Raw genomic sequence first — 20290 nt, 5'->3', positions numbered from 1 at the left:
GTGAAGGCCAGAGTCTACCGGGTGACCATCCCCGAGGTCCCATCTAGGTGACCCAGACCAGAAAGTTCATCTGACAATCCCTGCCTTCTTTAAAAAACACCAGTGACCTCTGGAAAGTATGTAAGAAATATGGCCATATCCTCATCTCCTGCCACCTACATGGGGATCAAGTACTGAGGGTTGAGGAATCCCAGTCAATGAGAACTGGCCACCCAAGGTTAGTTGCCTGCTCAGCTCACTCCTGCAGAGTAAGGATGGGAGGAACCCCAACCCACTCTAGCAGAGACAAATCCAGAAGCCTGTCTCCAGACTCCTAGCCACTCCTTCAAAGCAAGAGCAGAGATGTCCATAGCAGCCAGGATATTTGGCAATAACTTCTTCCTTTGCCCCTGAGTGGGTTAATTTAGTGTTAGATTTCCAGCTGACGGTGAAATGGTGAAGTCTCTCATTCCAGCTATAGTTAGTGATACAAACCGGAGACCAGGCCCTCCCCAAGACTCATGGAACGTCCTCCACAGAGAAGGAGTCTTTACACAGGGGCAGAGGCACTCTGCCTAAAAGAGTTATATATATATATATATATATGAAAATACCTGTTCTTCTCAAGTGCACAGAGGACACTCACTAAATTAGACAATAGTTCAGTTCACAAAAAAAGTCTCAGTAAATTTTAAAAGACTGAGATCATTCAAAGTATTATCTCCAAACATAATAGAAAAGAAAAAAAAATAAGAAATCAATAACAGAAGTAAAACTGGAAAATTTACAAATATGAGGAAATTAATACTATGCACTTTCAAACAACCAATGGGTCAAAGAAGAAATTACAAGGGAAATTAAAAATACTTAGAGACAAATGAAAATGAAAACACAATATATGAGAATGGAAACAAGATGGTGGAGGAGTAGGTGGATGTGGAGTACATCGCTCTCCACAGATACATCAGGAATACACCTTCAGACACAGAAGTGCATGCAGAACACCAGATGAGAGTGGACAGGAGTATCTGACCAGCAGAAAAGAATATATAGAACCACGTAAAACTCGGTAGGACAAAGGAACTAGAGGGGAAAACAGGAGTGTTAGTAGGACTGGATGTGCCCTCAGCAGGTGGGGGAACTTAAGCAGGGGTCTGATCCCCACATTGGGGCAATTGTCTGAGTCAGAGGAGAAACATTTAAGGCTGAAACAGCTGATCTGTGGCAGCCTAAATGGAATGAGAATCAGACAGTCCTTGCCTCAGCCATTCATACCCTGGACAGGGACGCAGGTCCCCTAGAAGGTGCAGCGGCTAGGAGCTGGAGTTTAGGGACTGTGGAGCAATCCCAAGGCAAGGGCTGTTGTTGACTGCAGAGAGATGGATTGAGGGGATGTGAGGGAGGAGATTGCAGTAGGATATGCTTGTGGAAGAAAGCCAGGCAGCCATGAAGCAAGGCGATACTGCTGAGTCACGAGTAGCAGGTATAGCCATCACCATAGCCTCTCTCTCTCCACACGCCACCATTGGCAGCTGAACAATAGAGAGGCTGGCCCATCAAACACCTGATGTACTGAACTACAAAGTAGGACCCCACCAAGGGTGCTCCTTTAAGTGACTGATGTGCAGAACTACAGAGTAGGGCCCCATCCAGGGGGGCCCCTCTGTGTGCCTGACTCCAAACAACAGAGAAGGGTCCCAGGCAAGGGAGCCTCTAAGTGCTTGAATGGACAGAGCTACGGAGAGAGACTGACCAAAGAGGCCTTCTGATCGTCAGCTATAAGAGGCTCGAAAAAAAACTCTGATAGGGCCATAACTCCTGGGACAGAGGCAACTGTGTCCCTGCATAATTGGTGCCGCCAGGGTCCCCGCAAGCCAAGCAGCTGCACCACCTTCACGCTCAACCCTTATGGGGCAGAGCTGCCACTGGCAAAAAAGTCTTGCATCTATGCACACAGAGTCACTTGGGTCGTGTCCGACTCTTTGCAATCCTGTGGACTGTGGCCTGCCAGGTTTCTCTGTCGGGGGGTTCTCCAGGCAAGAATATTAGAGTGTATTGGCCAATACTGGTTGCCATACCCTTCTACAGCACTATATTTCCTGCTGCCCTAGCTACCAACTCCCCTGAGTACCTGGTGCTGCCAGAACCCCAGTGACCCAAGCAGCTGCACAACCTCCACATCTGGCCCTCATTGGGGCACACACAAGTCCTCCCGGGCAGCTTCCAGAGCAAACCCCAGTGGACAACCCACATGCAGAGGTGGAAATAAAACCACAGGTGAAACCCAGGGGCAATGTGGCTAAGAAAGAAGACCCAAAACCTTCCCACCAGCTGTACAAGCTGCAAATTAAATCCACACGACCAGCTAGGCAGACTCTGTGTCTATGGAATATATAAAAGACCACTGAGAGCTCCCACAAAAGAAAACACACTAGCTCTGATAGCTGTGGACATTGGAGGCAAGAACACACAGGAGTAGGACCAGGTTAGAATCTGAGCAGCCCCCACAGCAGGTCCAGAGACCAGCACAGTGTTGGAGGGCATCCTAGGGAGGTGAGGTGGACTGTAACTCCCAGTGAGGGAAAGGACTCTGACAGCAGTGACTCAAGAAAAACATTTATTATTCTTATATTTTGACTTGTTCTGTAGATTCTTTTGGATATTTTTTACTTTTTACTTTTTCTTTTTCCCCCCTCTCTGTTGTAGTTGTCGATTTTATTGGCACTGTGAAGTCTAATTAAGCTTTTGAGGTTTTCTTTTTGTTTTTTCCTAGTAACATTTTTTATTGTTACAAACCTCTGCCTCTACATTGGGCTTTTGCAGTTCTGTGGAGTTTTCCTTTTTTTGTTTTTTCTTTCTTCTTGCTTTTTTTTTTTCCTCTTTTTCTAATTTTAATTTTTAATTTTTTTAAACCTATTATTATTTTTTCTACATTTATTCCTTTGTTTGCTTTTCATACTATTCTTTTCCCCTTGCAGTTAATCTTTAATATATATAAATCTTCTTCATCTACCTCTATTTAACTTTGCATATCTGTTCTTTCTTTCTTTCCTTTCCTCTCAACATATTTGTTACTTTTGATTTCATTGCTTTATTCCCCACTTGGCACCTTGCTTTAGTTTTGTTTTACAGTTTGTGTTTCAGTTAGTTTTTTTCTTAACTGGTAGATATAATTTTTGGTTTCCTTTGTTCACTGGGCTAATCTATTGTACTTTATTTTAGCTGGACTGTTATGATTTTGCTTATGCATGTATATGTATATGTACATATTCAGTCACACTTTTTATTGTTGTTATAAACTTCTGCCTCTAAGTTGGGCTTTGCAGTTCTGTGGAGTTTTCCTTTTTTTTTCTGCTTTCTTTCTTCTTCTTTTTCTTTCTTTTCTCTTCTTTTAATTTTTACTTTTTTTAAAACTTATTATATTTTGTCTATATTTATTCCTTTGTTTGCTTTTCCTAATGTTCTTTTCCCCTTGCAGTTAATCTTTAATGTATATAAATCTTCTTTATCTACCTCTATTTAACTTTGCATATCTATTTTTTCTTTCTTTTCTTTCTTCCCTTTCCTCTCAACATATTTGTTAGCTTTGTTTTCATTGCTTTATTCCCCACTTAGCTCCTTGCTTTAGTTTTGTTTTACAGTTTGTCCTTTAGTTAGTTTTTTCTTAACTGGTAGATACAATTTTTGATTTTCTTTGCTTGCTGGGTCAATCTACTGTACTTTATTTAAGCTAGACTGTTTTGATTTTGCTTATGGGTGTATATGTATATGTGTATGTTCCATTAATTTAATTATTATGTGCCTGATTTTGTAACTACCATTTGTCTGGGGTTCATCTTTGGTTTCTCGTTTTGGAGTATTTGTTTTAATTTGACTTAATGCCATAACAAACCACTTGTGGAATCTTCGTTCCTGACCAGAGATGAAGTCCTGAGCCTTTGGAGTGGGAGCACTGACTCCAAGACCCTAAATTACCAGATAACTAACCCTAGGGAGTATCAAATAGTGAGAACTCACACAAAGGAAACCACTTGAATACAACACCCAGCATCCCCAACCACTAGCAGCACTCTGTGCAGGATGCCTCATCTAGACAACAAATAAAGAAAAATTCAAACCCAGTCAGAAGCAGATACGATTACCACTTCACTTATCCCTGCCCATCAGAGGCAAAACAAAACAAAAACTCACCACAAATCTCACCCTATATGAAGCTTACACAAACCACCGGACCAAACTTAGGAGAGCAGAAACCAAAAGGAAGAAAGAATTCAGCCTTGACACCTGGGAAAAGGAGACCTCAAACACAATAAGTTAAAAAAAATAATGAAAAGACAGAGGAATATTACACAAATGAAGGAACAAACTAGAAACACAGAAATCCAAATAAATGAAGAGGAAATAGGCAAACTACCTGAAAAAGAATTCAGAATAATGATAGTAAAGATGATCAAAAACCTTGAAAACAGAATGGAGAAAATGCAAGAATCAAATAACAAAGACCTAGAATAATTAAGGAGAAGGAAATGGCAACCCACTCCAGTATTCTTGCCTAGAGAATCCCGTGGACAGAGGAGCCTGGTGGGTTGCTGTCCATACGGTTGCACAGAGTCAGACACAACTGAAGTGACTTAGCATGCATGCACGCGTTGAAGGAAATGGCAACCCACTCCAGTATTCTTGCCTGGAGAATCCCAGGGACAGAGGAGACTGGTGGGCTGCCGTATATGGGGTTGCACAGAGTTAGACATGACTGAAGTGACTTAGCAGCAGCAGAAGAAGAAGAATTAAAGAATAAATATACAGAGACAAACAACACAATTACTGAAATTAAAAATACTCTAGAAGGAATCAATAGCAGAATATCTGAAGCAGAAGAATGAATCAGTGAGCTGGAAGATAAAATGGTGGAAATAACTTCTGAAGAGCAGAATAAAGTAAAAAGAATGAAAAGAACAGAGGATAGTCTCAGAGACCTCTGGGACAATATCAAGTGCACCAACATTTGAATTATAGGGTTCCCAGAAGAAGAAGAGAAAAAGAAAGGGTATGAGAAAATCTTTGAAGAGATTATAGTTGAAAATTTCCCCAGCATTGAAAAGGAAATAGTCAATCAAGTCCAAGAGGAGCAAAGAGTCCCACACAGGATAAACGCAAGGAGAAACATGTCAAGACACATATTAATAAAACTAACAAAGACTAAACACAAAGAAAGAATATTAAAAGCAGCAAGGGAAAAGCAACAAGTAACATACAAGGGAAATCCCATATGTTTAACCGCTGATCTTTCAGCAGAAACTCCGCACGCCAGAAGGGAATGGCAGGATATATTTAGAGTGCTGAAAGGGAAAAATCTACAACCAAGACTACTGTACCCGGCAAGGATCTCATTCAAAATTGATGAAGAAATCAAAAGCTTTTCAAAGAAGCAAAAGTTTAGAGAATTCAGTATCACCAAACCAGCTTTACAACAAATGTTAAAGGGACTTATATAGTCAAGAAATACAAGAGAAGAAAAAGATCTACAAAATCAACCCCAAACAATTAAGAAAATGGCAATAGGAAAAAATATATCAATAATTACTTAAAATGTAAATGTATTAAATGCTCCAACCAAAAGAAACAGACTGGCTGAATGGATATAAAAACAAGATGCATATATATGCTGTTTACAAGAAACCCACTTCAGACCTAAAGACACATATAGACTGAAAGTGAGAGGATGGAAAAATATATTCCATGCAAATGGGAAGCAAAAGAAAGCTGGAGTAGTAATCCTCATATCAGACAAAATAGACCTTAAAATAAAGATTACAAAAGATAAGGAAGGACACTACATAATGTCAAGGGTTAAATCCAAGAGGAAGACATAATAATTGTAAATATCTATGCACCCAACATAGGGACACATCAATACATAAGACAAACACTAACAGACATAAAAGGAGAAATAGACAGTAACACAATAATAGTAGGAGACTTTAACACCCCACTCACACCAATGGACAGATCATCAAAACAGAAAATTAATAAGGAAACACAAGTCTTAAGTGATATATTAGATATTAGATGACACGGATCTCATTGATATCTTCAGTACATTCCATCCAAATGTGGAATAATACACCTTCTTCTCAAGTGCACATGGAACATTCTCCAGGATAGACCACATCTTGGGTCACAAGTCAAACCTCAGTAAATTTAAGAAAATTGAAATCATATCAAGCAACTTCTCTGACCACAATGCTATGAGACTAGATATCAACTATAAGAAAAAAAGTGTAAGAAACACAAACACATGGAGATTAAACAACATGTTTCTAAATAACCAACAGGTTACTGAAGAAATCAAAAGGGAAATCAAAAAATTTCTAGAAACAAATGACAATGAAATCACAACAACTCAAAACCTATGGGATGCAGCAAAAGAATCCTAAGAGGGAAGTTCATAGCAATACAATCCTACCTTAAGAAACAAGAAAACATCAAACAGACAAACTAACTTTACACCTAAAACAACTGGAAAAAGAAGAACAAAAACCCCCAAAATTAGTATAAAGAAAGAAAGAAATATCCAAGCAGAAATAAATGAAAAAGAAATAAAAGAAACAATAGTAAAGGTTAATAAAACTAAAAATTGGTTCTTTGAGAAGATAAACAAAACTGACAAACCTTTAGCCAGACTCATCAAGAAAAAGAGAGAGAAGAATTAAATCAACAAAATTAGAAATGAAAAAGGAGAGGTTACAACAGACAATGCAGAAATACAAAGGATTATTAGAGACTATTATGAACAACTATATGGCAATAAATTGGATAACCTGGAAGAAATGAACATGTTCTTAGGAAAGTTCAATCTTCCAAGACTGAACCAGGAAGAAATAGAAATTGTGAACAACCCAGTTACAAGCACTGAAATTGAAGCTGTGATCAAAAATCTCCCAAAAAACAAAAGCCCAGGACCAGATGGCTTTACAGGAGAATTCTATCAAACATTTAGAGAAGAGATAATGCCTATCCTTCTAAAACTCTTTCAAAAAATTGCAGAGGAAGGAACACTTCCAAACTTATTCTACAAGGCCACCATCACCCTGATACCAAAACCAGACAAAGACAACACAAAAAAAGAAAACTACAGGCCAATATCACTGGTGAACATAGATGTAAAACTCCTCAACAAAATTTTAGCAAACAGAATTCAGCAACACATCAAAAAGCTCATACACCATGATCAAGTTGGGTTTATTCTAGGAATTCAGGATTCTTCAATATATGCAAATCAATCAATGTGATATACCATATTAACAAATTGAAAGATAAAAACCATATAATAATCTCAATAGATGCAGAAAAAGCCTTTGACAAAATTCAGCACCCATTTATGATTGAAACTCTTCAAAAAATGGGCATAGAAGGAACCTACCTCAACATAGTAAAGGCCATATATGATAAGCCTACAGCAAACATTATTCTCAATGATGAAAAACTGAAACCATTCCCCCTAAGATCAGGAACAAGACAAGGGTGTCCACTTTCACCACTATTATTCAACATAGTTCTGGAAGTCCTAGCTACAGCAATCAGAGAAGAAAAATAAATAAAAGGAATCCAGATTGGAAAAGAAGAAGTAAAGCTCTCACTGTTTGCAGATGACATGATACTATACATAGAAAACCCTAAAGATAGTATCAGAAAATTACTAGAGCTAATCAGTGAATTTAGCAAGGTTGCAGAATACAAAATCAAAACACAGAAACCATTTGCATTTCTATATACTAACAATGAAAAATCAGAAAGAGAAATTAAGGAATCAATCCCATTCACCATTGCACAAAAAGAATTAAATATCTAGGAATAAACTTACCTAAGGAGACAAAAGAACTGCACACAGAATATTATAAGACACTAATGAAAGAAATCAAAGATGACATAAACAGATGGAGAGATATTCCATGTTCCTGGGTAGGAAGAATCAATATTGTGAAAATGACTATACTACCACAGTCTACAGTTTCAATGTGATCCCTATCAAATTACCAGTGGCGTTTTTTCACAGAACTAGAACAAAAAAAATTCACAGTTCATATGGAAACACAAAAGACCCTGAATAGCCAAAGCAGTATTGAGAAAGAAGAATGGAGTTGGAGGAATCAACCTTCCTGACTTCAGGTTATACTACAAGGCTACAGTCATCAAGACAGTATGGTATTGGCACAAAAACAGAAATATAGACCAAGGGAACAAGATAGAAAGCCCAGAAATAAGCCCATGCATCTATGGGTACCTTATTTTTGACAAAGGTGGCAAGAATATACAATGGGGGAAAGACAGTCTCTTCAATAAATGGTGCTGGAAAAACTGGACAGCTACATGTAAAAGAATGAAATTAGAACACTTCCTAACACCATACACAAAGATAAACTCAAAATGGATTAAAGACCTAAATGTAAGACCAGAAACTATAAACTCTTAGAGGAAAACATAGGCAGAACATTCAATGACATAAATCAAAGTGAGATCCTCTATGACCCACCACCTAGAGTAATGGAAATAAAAACAAAAGTAAACAAGTGAGACCTGATTAAACTTAAAAGCTTTTGCACAGCAAAGGAAACTATAAGCAAGGTGAAAAGACAACCCTTAGAATGGGAGAAGATAATAGCAAATGAAACAACTGACAAAGGATTAATTTCCAAAATATACAAGCAGGTCAGACAACTCAATACCAGAAAAACAACCCAATCAAAAAGTGGGGAAAAGATCTAAACAGACATTTCTCCAAAGAAGACATACAAATGACTAACAAACACATGAAAAGATGCTCAACATCACTCATTATTAGAGAAATGCAAATAAAAACCGCAATGAGATATCACCTCACGCTGGTCAGAATGGCAATCATCAAAAAGTCTACAAACAATAAATGCTGGAGAGGCTGTGGAGAAAAGGGAACGCTCTTGTACTGTTGGTGGGAATATAAATTGATACAGCCACTATGGAAGACAGTATGGAGATTCCTTAAAAAACTAGGAATAAAACCACCATACAACCCAGCAATCCCACTCTTAGGCATATACCCTGAGGAAACCAAAATTGAAAAAACACATATATGCCATTGTTCATTGCAGCACTATTTACAATAGCTAGAACATGGAAGCAATCTAGATGTCCATCGACAGATGAATGGATAAAGAAGTAGTGGTACATATACACAATGGATTATTACTCGGCCATAAAAAGGAATGCATTTGAATCAGTTCTAATGAGGTGGATGAACCTAGAGCCTATTATACAGAGTGAAGTAAATTAGAGAAAGATAAATATCATATTCTAACACATATATATAGAATCTAGAAAAATGGTACTGAAGAATTTGTTTACAGGGCAGCAAAGGATAAACAGACATAGAGAACAGACTTATGGACATGGGGAGAGGGGAGGAGAGGGTGAGATGTATGGAGAGAGTACCATGGAAACTTACATTACCATATGTAAAATAGATAGCCAACAGGAATTTGCTGTATGGCTCAGGAAACTCAAACAGGGGCTCTGTATCAACTTAGAGGGTTGGGATGGGAAGGCAGATGGGGTGGAGGCTCAAAAGGGAGGGGATATATATATATACACCTATGGCTGATTCATGTTGAGGTTAGACAGAAAACAACAAAATTCTGTAAGGCAATTATCCTTCAATTAAAAAAATAAATTAATTAAAATAAAAAGTATACAAAAATGTGTTGGATGCCATGAAAGCAATGCTCAGAGGGAAATTTATAGCAGTAAATGCCTATGTTAAAACAAAGAAATATTTTAAATGACTAATTTAGGGACTTCCCTAGTGGTCCAGTGGTTAAAACTCTGTGCTTCCAGAGCAGGCAGCACAGATTCCATCCCTGGTCAGGGAACTAGGGTTCCACATGCTGCACAGCCAAAAAATAAAATAATAATAATTTAGCTTTACACCATAAAGAACTAGAAAAAGAAGAACACAATAAACACAAAGCTAGAAGGTGGAAGAAAATAATAAATATTAGAATGAAGATAACAAAGTTCGAGCATAGAAAAACAGAATAAGTAAAAATAAAGTTAGTTCTTTGAAAAGACCAACAAAATTGACAAATTTTTAGCTAGAATAACACAGAAAGAGAAACTCAAGAAGAAATAGAAATAGAAAATCTTGATAGACCTATAGCCAGTAAAGATTGAGTCAGTAATCAAAAACCTCCATCCCAAGAAAGAAAAGCTCAGGACTAGATGGCTTCTACCAAACATTTAAAGAAAACTTAACACCAATCCTTCACAACTCTTCCAAAAGACGGAAGAGGAGGGAATACCTCCTAATTCATTCTATGAGGTCAGATAAACACATTTCAAGAAAAATTACAGCTCAATATCCTTTATGGATATAGATACAAAAATCTTTAAGAAAATACTAGCAAACGGAATCGATTGGCATATTAAAAAGAATAGACACTATGTCCAAGTAGGATTTATCCCAAGAATGCAAGTGTGAATCAGTATAAGAAAATCAATCAGCGTGATACACCTCATTAATAAAAGAAATGAAAAAAACATATTATCTTCCCAACTGATGCAGAAAAATCATTTGACAAAACTCAACACACTTTCATGTTAAAAAAAAATTCAGAAAACTAGAATTGATTGGCACTTTCTCAACATGATAAAGGGCATTTATAAAGAAAAGAACCCACAACTAGCATCATACTCAGTGGTGAAAGACTAAAACTTTCCCCCTAAGATCAGGAACTAGATAAAGATGATTACTTTCTCCCCTGCTATTCAACATTTACTGGAAGTTCTAACCAGGGCAATAAGGCAAGAAAAAGAAAGTAAATGCACCCAAAAGGAAAAGAAGCCAACCTATCTCTATTTGCAGATGACATGATCCTATATAGAGAAATTCCAAATAATCCACAAAGAGCTATGATAACTATATAGTACTATATAGTAACTACACACTATAATAAATTCAGAAAAGTTGCACAGTAGACAAAAGCAGTCATGTTTCTATACATCAGCAATGACCAAGCTGAAAACAATTCCATTTACAATAGTATTCAAAAGAATCAAGTTCCTGAGAATAAATTTCCCCAAAGAGGTGAAAGATTTTTACACTAAAGATATAAAACATTATTAAAAGGCATTAAAGAAGACCTAAATAAACAAAAAAAATCCTTTGTTGATGGAATATTTCTATTTTAAGATCCAAGGATATCTACAGATTTAATGCAATCCCTTTTAAAATTCAAGCTGTCTTTTTTTTTTTTTTCAGGAATGGAAAACCTAGTTCTCAAATTCATATGGAATTGCAAGTTGCCCTGAATGAGCAAAAACAATCTTAAAAAAGAAAAACAAAGTTGGGGAACTCACACTTCCCCATTTCAAAACTTATTACAAATCTATAGTAACCAAAATAGTATCATAATAGCACAAGGATAAATATGTAGATCAATGGAGTAGAATTCAGAGTTCAGAAATAAACTCATTTATCTATTGCCAGTTGATTTTCAACACTGGTGCAAGACCATTCATTGGGGAAAAATAATCTCTTCAACAAATGGTGCTGGGACAACTGGATATTCAAATACAAAAGAGTAAAGTTCATGTCCTACCCACATCACATACAAAAATTAACTCAAAATGGATCAATGACCTAAGTGTTAATATAAGAGTTCATACTACAAAACCAGTAATAAAATATACACTATAATATGTGTCTTGGAAAGCAAGGACTACAGAAAGAATTTTCAAATGAACGTTTCGAGAACTTTGCCAGACTATAGAGGAGATATTTTGAATATTCTCAAATCATGCTATACACCCTTGACCCTGTATAATCATAGAAAACCTCTTCAAAGCTTCAAGTAACACAAAGCTATCATTTATTAAGCAGTTAGTGTGTACCAGTCCCTTCACATATGCTATTCTTTTTAAAATTTTTAATTCACCCAATATCAACAGGTACTCTACATTGAAAAAAAACAGAAGCTACAATTTGGAATTCCCTCAATTTTTTTGCTACAGAACCTATAAGCTCACCTTTATCTGAGCCCATTCTTTCTCCTTCCCTCCTATTGCAATAAAGGAGGTGTTAATTTTTTCATCTATAGAAAAAAAAAATCCTCTACCAGAACTCTGGATCTCATTTGCTCCATTTCACCCTCCTCAGTTCAGTCGCTCAGTCGTGTCTGACTCTTTGCGACCCCATGAATTGCAGCACGCCAGGCCTCTGTCCATCACCAACTCCCGGAGTCTACCCAAACCCATGTCCATCGAGTCAGTGATGCCATCCAACCATCTCATCCTCTGTCGTCCCCTTCTCCTCCTGCCCCCAATCCTACCCAGCATTAGGGTCTTTTCCAATGAGTCAACTCTTCGCATGAGGTGACCAAGTATTGGAGTTTCAGCTTCAACATCAGTCCTTCCAATGAACACCCAGGATTTATCTCCTTTAGGATGGATTGATTGGATCTCCTTGCAGTCCAAAGGACTCTCAAGAGTCTTCTCCAACACCACAGTTCAAAAGCATCAATTCTGTGGCGCTCAGCTTTCTTCACCATCCAACTCTCCTACCCATCTTTAATCTCTCCTTTTCTTCTAGCTCCTTCTCATTAGCTCCTAAACATGAGTCTCACCTATCTCAAAATAACAAACTAATATTTTCCCTAGGCTTTACTTTCCCCTCCAGATAATCATCTTTTCTTCTCATTCTAGTCAGTTAAGTATCTCAAGAATTGTCTACATTTATATCTCTATTTTCTTATCTCAACTTATTTGTCCAGTATGCCTTCCTCATCAACACTTCTACCACAACCATTTTTGCACTAATTGAGAACATGATCTTCAGTCTCGATTTCTCAATTATAACAGTGTCAATTCCTCCCAAGTTATATATTTCACATAAAGGCTTTAGTTCCAACTGAAAGTACTGGAGGCAGATATTGTTACTGAGGCTGCACGGGGATATTCCTGAGCAAATGGCTTGGGATAAGATGCTGAGCTTTGCAGGAGAAGTGAGGGCAGTGGAGAAAGGCAGTGAAAGAAGAGAAGCAGGGAGGAATGGACCACCTCCCCTGCGAGGAGCGCCCCATCAGCAAGTATGTTCTTGAAATGACACAGAAGCAGGGTTCTTCCAGGCTCCATGTTTGCCCCTTTCATCATGAAGGAAGAACAGCTGAAAAGAATAGATGTTTTGAATACTGCTGTGAAGCAGAAGAAAACCAAGACAACGTTTTAGTTAAATAAGTAAAGGAGAGAAAAAAAAGGAAAGGAAGCCCAAAGCCCAAAGTACCAGTGGCAAATATCCACCACGGAAGATGAGCATGATGAGGAAGATCCCAAAGATGGCAAATTCTTCTTTCTTTAAACACTTTTCCTTCGGCTTCTATTTTGGAGAAGAAAATGGCAACCCACTCTAGTATTCTTATCTGGGAAATCCCACGGATAGAGGAGCCTGGTGGGCTACAGTCCACGGGGTCACAAAGAGTTGGACATAACTAAGCGACTTTCCCTTCTCTTCACTTGACTTCTATTTAACTATGCTTTCCCTAGTATGCCTCTTACTTCTCCATTCTTGCCCCCACTTGCTTTAGGAGCTCCTTTTCCTTATTTCTCTTTTTAAATTGGAGTTCCTTAAGTCTTAGTTCTAGGCCTTCTTCTCTTCTCTATATATTACATAGAGAATCCTGCTTTTTCAATGGTTTAAATTTCCATTTATACACAGATAGCTCCCGAATACTTATATTCCCAGCTATTTCTTAAGCTTTAGACCAATATATCTAACCGGTACATGTCTCATAGGCATCTTAAATGTATTAAAAAAAAAACCAGCATTTCCTAAATCATCTCATCCATAAACTTGCTTACTCTTAAACTTTCTGAACCGAGAACTTCCAGATGTTCAAGCTGGATTTGGAAAAGGCAGAGGAACCAGAGATCAACTTGCCAACATCTGTTGGATCATAGAAAAAGCAAGAGAGTTCCAGAAAAACATCTACTTATGCCAAAGCCTTTGGCTATGTGCATCACAACAAACTGTGGAAAATTCTTAAAGAGATGGGAATACCAGACCACCTTACCTACCTCGTGAGAAATCTGTATGCAGGTCAAGAAGCAACAGAACCGACAGGGAGCAACAGACTGGTTCCAAATTGGGAAAGGAGTATGTCAAGGCTGTATATTGTCACCTGCTTATTTAACCTATATGCAGAGTACATTATGCAACATGCCAGGCTGGATGAAGCACAGGCTGGAATCAAGATTGCCGGGAGAAATATCAATAACCTCAGATACACAGATGACAACACCCTTATGGCAGAAAGTGAAGAGGAACTAACGAGCATCTAGATGAAGGTGAAAGAGGAGAGTGAAAAAGCTGGCTTAAAATTCAGCATTCAAAAAATGAAGATCATGGCATCCGGTCCCATCACTTCATGGCAAATAGATGGGGAAACAATGGAAACAGTGACAAACTTAATCTTTTTGGGCTCCAAAATCACTATAGATGGTGACTGCAGCCATGAAATTAAAAGATGCTTGCTCCTTGGAAGAAAGTTATGACCGATCTAGACAGCTTATTAAAATCAGAGACATTACTTTGCTGACAAAGGTCCTTCTAGTCAAAATTATGGTTTTTCCAGTAGTCATGTATGGATGTGAGAGTTGGACCATAAAGAAAGCTAAGCGCCAAAGAATTGATGCTTTTAAACTGAGGCATTGGAGAAGACTCTTGAGAGTCCCTTGGACTGCAAGGAGATCAAACCAGTCAATCCTAAAGAAAATAAACTCTGAATATTCATTGGAACGACTGATGCTGAAGCTGAAGCTCCAATACTTTGGCCACCTGATGCAAAGAACTGACTCATAGGAAAAGGCCCTGAGGCTGGGAAAGATTGAAGGTGGAAGGAGAAGGGGACGACAGAGGATGAGATAGTTGGATGGCATCATCGACTCGATGGACATGAGTTTAAGAAAGTTTTGGGAGCTGGTGATGGACAGGGAAGCCTGACATGGGGCAGCCCATAGGGTTGCAAACAGTTGGACACAACTGAGGGACTGAACTGAACTGAATGTGGTAATATTATTGAGCACTCCTTTGTCTTACACATCAAATAATCACCAAGTTCTATTGATTCTTAAATCGTAAATATCTCTTAAACTCAACTACTTATTTCCATTCCCTCTGTTCCCTTCCAGATCCAGAACATCATCTTTCACCAGATTCCTATAGGTCTCCTAACTGACCTCTACTCCCAGTCTTGTTCCCTCCTTTATGTACCCTGCAGCCAACTAGAATGACTTGTTAAAAATGCTTAAAATCATTTAAAATATTCTTATGGTCTTTAGGACAAAGTACAAACTCTTAAACACAACTAAAATTCCTGGACATGATATATAAACTAGATATAATAAGACTCTTAAAGGTGGACAAAAAAAGGCATACTGGCAAAAAGACCTCTGAACCCAAGAAATGACATGGTAGTGCATTTTCCATGGACTTACCTGGTGGCTTAGACAGTAAACCGTCTGCCTACAATGCAGGAGACCTGGGTTCAAACCCTGGGTTGGGAAGATCTCCTGGAGAAGGAAATGGCAACCCACTCTAGTATTCTTGCCTGGAAAATCCCATGGAGGGAGGAGCCTGGTGGGCTACAGTCCATGGGGTCGCAAAGAGTTGGACACAACTGAGCAACTTCACTTGCAATGCATTCTCCAGATTTCCTTTTTTGCCTCATATACCCCAGTCTTGGAGCTGAAGAAGTTGACAACTCTGAAACAGGAGGCAGCACATACATAAAAAAACCCATAAAAGCCATTCCCTTTAGCCAAAGAATCTGGGAAGGGGCAGCCTAAAAATGCAGAAAACTTTTAGATAGTAACCACTCTATTCCAGTAAAATAGTACAGAAAACCTGTGACCTCCAGTCCAACCATCTCTACCAGCAAAACCCAAGTAGGGATGCTGCCCTCACCAGTGTGGTGCCAGAGAAAGGGGAGTAGGAAGCCAGAAATTTCATCCCTGATGGGTGTACTGAATAGTGGAGACCATGTGGACAGCCTGGACTTCTATCTCTATTCAGCAGTAAGTCATCCTTCCTGCTCACCATTACAGTAGTGAAAAAGGAGGCCTAGTGGAGAGTCAGAATGTTCACCACTAACTTAGCAGGAATGATAATCAACTGATGTCAACACCAAGATGACAGAGATGTTAGAATTATATGACAAAAATGTTAATGTAGCCATCATAAAATGCTTCAGTGAACATTATAAATATGATCAATATAAATGAAAAAGTATAAAATCTCCCCAAAGAAACAGAAGATATAAAGGAGTACCAAATGAAAATTTTAGAATTGAAAAATAAAATAACTGAAGCAAAAAGCTAAATGAACAGTCTCAACAGAAGATAGGGGGCAGGAGGCAGGGAACAAAGGAAAGAATAAGTAAACTTGAAGACAGAGTAATAGAAATTACACAAACCTGAATGAGAAAGAAATGAACAAAAATAAATGAAGAGAGCCCCAGAATCCATGGTACTATAATAAAATGACATGCCTGTCACTGGAGTCCTAGGAAGAGAGATTAAAGTAGAGTTGAAAAAGTGCTCAAAGAAACAATGAATGAAAAGTTTCCAAATTTGGCAAAACCCATAAGCTGATAGATACAAGAATCTGAACAAATTCCAAATAGGATAAATCTAAAATAATCCACACCAAGACATATTATAGGCAAACTTCTCAAAATTAAAGTCAAAGAAAAATCCTTGAAAGAAGTGACATCTTACCACCAAGAAAAGACAAAACAAACGACAGTGGAATTCTCATCAATTATACTTCTGTATTTTAGTAATGACCATGTGAACACTGAAATTAAAATACCATTCTAAGTTGTTCAAAAATGAAATAAGTATAAACCTAGCAAAACATAAGAAGGCTTGTCTACAGAAAACTCAAAATACTAATGAAAAAATTAAAGATCTAAATAAATGGAGAGACAGATTGTGTGAATGGATTGGAAGATTCGGTAAAGATGTTACTCGTCTCTAAACTGATATCTAAGTTTGATGCAGTTTCTATCAAAATCCCTCAAAGATTTTTTTTTTGTAGACATAGGCAAATTTTTTATAAAATTTACATGGAAAGGCTATAAAGCTAGAATAACTATTTAAAATAAGAGAAAAAATGGGAGAGGGACTTCCCTGGTGGTCTAGTGGTTAAGACTCTATGCTCCCAATGCAGGGGGCACTGGGTCAGTTCCTAGTTGGAGAACTAAGATCCTACATACCCAACGGTGTGGCAAAAAAAAAAAAAAAAGAAGAAGAAATGAGAGAAATTCATTTATTTAATTTCAAGATTTATTAAAGACAGTAATCAATACTGTATGCTATTGACAAAGAGATAAACACTAAACTGATAGAATAAAGTATTCAGAAATATAGATCTCTGCATACATGCCTAATTGACTTTTTTAAAAGGTACAAAAGCAATTCAATGGCAGAAAGACAGACTTCTCAAAATACGGTGCTTGAGCAACTGAACATTCATAGATTAAAAACAAACAAACCCTCAACCTTAGCTTCACACCTTATGTAAAAATTAACTCAAAATGGATCACAGACTTATAAGTAAAATGTAAAACTATAAAACCTTAAGATAAAAACATAGGAGAAAATCTTCCAGGTACAAGGCTAAACAGAGCTCTTAGTCTTGACACCAAAGGCATCATTCATAAAAGGATTAACTGTACTTCATCAAAATTAAACTTGTGCCCTACAAAAGACTATGTTAAGAGTATGAAAAGACAAGCTACAGATGGGGACAATATTTGCAAAGCACATATGCAACAAAAGACTAGTAACTAGTATGCATAAAGAGCTCTCAAAATTCAACAGGGGAAAAAAAGGAAAAGGAAATAAGAAAGAATCCAATGAGAAGACAAAATACATGAAGTGACATTTCACCAAAGAGAACATAGTGATGGCAGATAGGCACAGGAATACTATGAATAACCATCATGAAAATGCAAATTAAATCCACCATAATCTACTACAATACATACACATAAGAATTTCTCAAAAAAAAAAAAAAGGATAACAGCATCAATGCTGACAAGGATAAAGAGAAACTGAATCGTTTACATATTCCTGGTGGGAATGTTAGATGGTATGACCTCTATGGAAAAGAGTTAAGAGAGTTTCTTTGAAAACTAAACACACAGCTTCCATACAATCTAGTTATTTCACTCCTGGGTATTTATCCCACAGAAATTAAGACTTATGTTTACATAGAAAGCTATATAAGAATTCTTATACAGCTTTATTCATAACAGCAAAAAACTGGGAATAACTCCCATGTCCTAGAATGGGTGGAATGGTTAAACCCTGGTATACCTGTTTCATGAAATACTACCCAGCAATGAAAAGGAGGGAGTTATTGATACAGCAACCAGGGTGAGTCCACAGATAATTGTGCTGAGTGAAATTAGGCAATCTCAAACATTTACAAATTACACAATTCCACTTATACAAAATTCTTAAAAGACAAAATTATAGAAATGTAGAACACAATCATTGTGTCAGGGGTTAATGAGGGACTGGAGAAAATGAGGGCTGGAGAAAAGCATGGCTATAAAAAACGCAACATGAAGGATGGATCTTTGTGCTGATGGGAATGTGCTGTATATTGACTGTATCAATGTTAGTATCCTGGTTATGATATTTTACTATAATTTTGTAAGATCTTACCATTGGGGGAACTGGTGTAGGGTGTACAGAATTTCTCTGCATTATTTCTTACAACTACTGTGAATATACAAGTATCTCAAACTAAAAATTTCAGTTAAAAAAAAGAAGTAATAAACTGGGGGAAGTATCTGTAGCAAGCATATAAGGCATAGGATAACAAAATCATTTTACAAAAAGCTTTAAAATGAACATTTTTTTAAAGTTTTAGTAAAAAGCGTTTTTAAAAGCTTTAGTAAATTAATTGGCACCCCACTCCAGTACTCTTGCCTGGAAAATCCCATGGGCGGAGGAGCCTGGTAGGTTACAGTCCACGCGGTCGCTAAGAGTCGGACACGACTGAGCGACTTCACTTTCACTTTTCCCTTTCACGCACTGGAGAAGGAAATGGCAACCCACTCCAGTATTCTTGCCTGGAGAATCCCAGGGACGGCGGAGCCTGGTGGGCTGCCGTCTATGGGGTCGCACAGAGTCGGACACGACTGAAGCGACTTAGCAGCAGCAGCAGCAGCAGTAAATTAATAATTAAAATAGTAAAAATTTCCAGAATGATAGGGAAACAGATGTGTATATACAATTAAAAAAAGAAATACAAATTACCGTTAGAATTTGGGAAAAGGAACATTTAGCTGCATTCAAAGGAACACAAATTAAAACTTTAATAAGGTATAATCACTTTCTATGAAATTGGCAAAAGAAAAACCCTAAATTAAAAAAATACATCCAAAGGTGACTAAGTTGCATGAAAAAGTGCTCTTATATACTCCTTGGAGTATGTAAATTTGCTAGTGTTAACTGTAAAAAACGTTTCTAAATTTTGACCTAGTAACCCAAATTCAAGAATCCATCTGAAGAAAAATAAAAATGTTGTCAAAGATGTACAACCAGTGATGCTCACTCCAGCTTTGTTTGCAGCAGAAAAACTTGGAAACAAGCCCATGTTTAACAATAGGGAATGATTTTACAATTTATATATAGTACATATATACAATGGAATTATCTAAAAATTATGCTTTTAAGAACTCTTACTGACAAGAAAATGTTCAAGATATATTAAGTAAAAAATATACTAATTTGTCACTAAGTGATTCTCTTTGGGTCACAGGTTTACAGACTTAAATTTTTTTGTTTCTACTTTCGATATTCCAAATCTGAGTCAGAAGGGCAAGACGCAAAGCATAAAGAATCTCAAAGAAAAAATGTGCAAATTGGTTTTATAAATGTTTTAAATTTCTACATGGAAAAATCAAAATACAAACAATAAGCCTGAAAAAATATTTGTAAAACGATGACACAAAATTCTAATTTCCTTATTATATAAAAGGTTGTATGCATCACTAAGAAAGAGCAAACCATAGAGAAATAGACATGAACAGATTATTTCCACAGATAAAATATAAATATGAAAAAATGTTCAACTCATAACTAAGAAATATACATTATAACAATAACTAGCTGGCATTTTTCATTTATCAGATTGGACAAATATAAAAGTTTGATAAAGTATCTCACTTTCAAAAGTGTGAAAAAACTGGCACATCTGAAAGTGCAT

This window comes from Giraffa tippelskirchi, chromosome 7 (assembly GCF_054371585.1).
Source record: "Giraffa tippelskirchi isolate mGirTip1 chromosome 7, T2T-mGirTip1v1.2.pri, whole genome shotgun sequence".
Taxonomy (NCBI): domain Eukaryota; kingdom Metazoa; phylum Chordata; class Mammalia; order Artiodactyla; family Giraffidae; genus Giraffa; species Giraffa tippelskirchi.
This window is presented reverse-complemented; position numbering follows the sequence as displayed.